We start from the raw sequence: 1,582 nt of genomic DNA on the forward strand, positions 1-1,582 counted from the left end.
CTCCAAATTCTTTGGTCATTTCACCTTTGATTTTTCTTTCTTGTTCACTTGCATGACTTTTACATTTTGAGAAATTTTAAGCTCAGTATTTTTCTCTTTGAATCCAGGACTTTTGTTCTATGAATTCAGTAAAAGGAAATACATATAATAAAACATGGGCTTTCTCATATGTTAAAACTGAGAAGACTACCTTGTCTTTCATAGGTACTGTTATGGACTGAGTTAGCTGCAGATATGTTTTATCCTTAAGAAAGGGGAAAAATGACCCTGAAAGTAATTCAGAGATCAGCAGGACCGCCATTGCCTCCACAGGCACAGAGCACACAGCTCCAGAGGGTAAAGTTGTCCCCTCCTGAGATTCAGAGTGGAGTCATCTCCTCAGTTGCAGTGCACCTTGTCCCTGCACATGGCCTCAGGGACAAGGCTGCCTCCCATGGCCAAGAGTATGAGGCCACCCATGCCAGTGGGCAGAAGACAAAGCCGCCACCTTAGTGGGCCCCAGCAGGCAAAGCTCTGAACCAGAGAGAATCATTGTTGAACCCTAAGTGTAATGTATTAGGTTGCTGCAAATATAATTGTGGTTTCGGACCATAAATTTGAAATCACTATAACTTGGCTCAGACATATCTTTATTAATCAAAATAGGAGCCATTACAATCAACACATTTTTGCCAACAAGAAATAAGTTCGTTTTTCACTGTAGTGTTAAAAATCTGTGCTTCAGGATTCGATGAGCTCTTAGAAAGCATTTTCTGCCTCCTGCTGGGTGTGGAAGCATTTTCCCTGCAGAAAGTTATCGAGATGCTTGAAGAAGTGGTAGTCGGTTGGTGAGAGATCAGGTGAATGTGGTGGATGAGGCAGAACTTCATAGCTCAACTCATTCAACTTTTGAAGCATTGGTTGTGTGACATGTGGTCAGACGTTGTGGAGTATTGGGCCCTTTGTTTTGACCAATGCCAGCTGTAGGTATTGCAGTTTTAGGTGCATCTCACTAATTTGCTGAGTAGATTCTGGAATGGGTTAAGACTTTTGAGATGGTTAGGATAGTTTGAATATATTTTTCAATTGAGGACATGCATTTTGGGAACCAGAAGGAGGAATGTTCTACAGTGAACTGTCCCTCCCAAATCCATATATTAAAGGCGTTAGCCCCAATGTAACGGTATTTGGAGATAGGCTTGTAATGAGGTAATTAAGGTTAAATGAGCTCATAAGTTGTGCTTTAGTCACTAAGTTGTATCTGTGTTTGTGATCTCAGGAACTGTAACCCACCAGGTTTCTCTGTCCATGGAAATTTCCCAGGCAAGAACACTGGAGTGGGTTGCATTTCCTTCTCCAGGGGATCTTCCCAACCTAGGGATTGAACTCACGTCTCCTGCATTGACAGGCAGGTTCTTTACTGCTAAGCCACCAGGGAAGCCTGAGCTCCTAAGGTGACCTAGTATAATTGGGGCCTTAATCTAATAGGACTGTTATCCTTGTAAGAAGAGAAAGCAACACCAGAACTGCACATGCTCAGAGGAAAGGCCACGATAAAATAAGTTTCTGTTGTTAAAGCCACCCAGTCTGTGGTATTCTGTTA

Source organism: Bison bison, unplaced genomic scaffold (genome assembly GCF_000754665.1).
Source record: "Bison bison bison isolate TAMUID 2011002044 unplaced genomic scaffold, Bison_UMD1.0 scf7180017864218, whole genome shotgun sequence".
Lineage (NCBI taxonomy): Eukaryota > Metazoa > Chordata > Mammalia > Artiodactyla > Bovidae > Bison > Bison bison.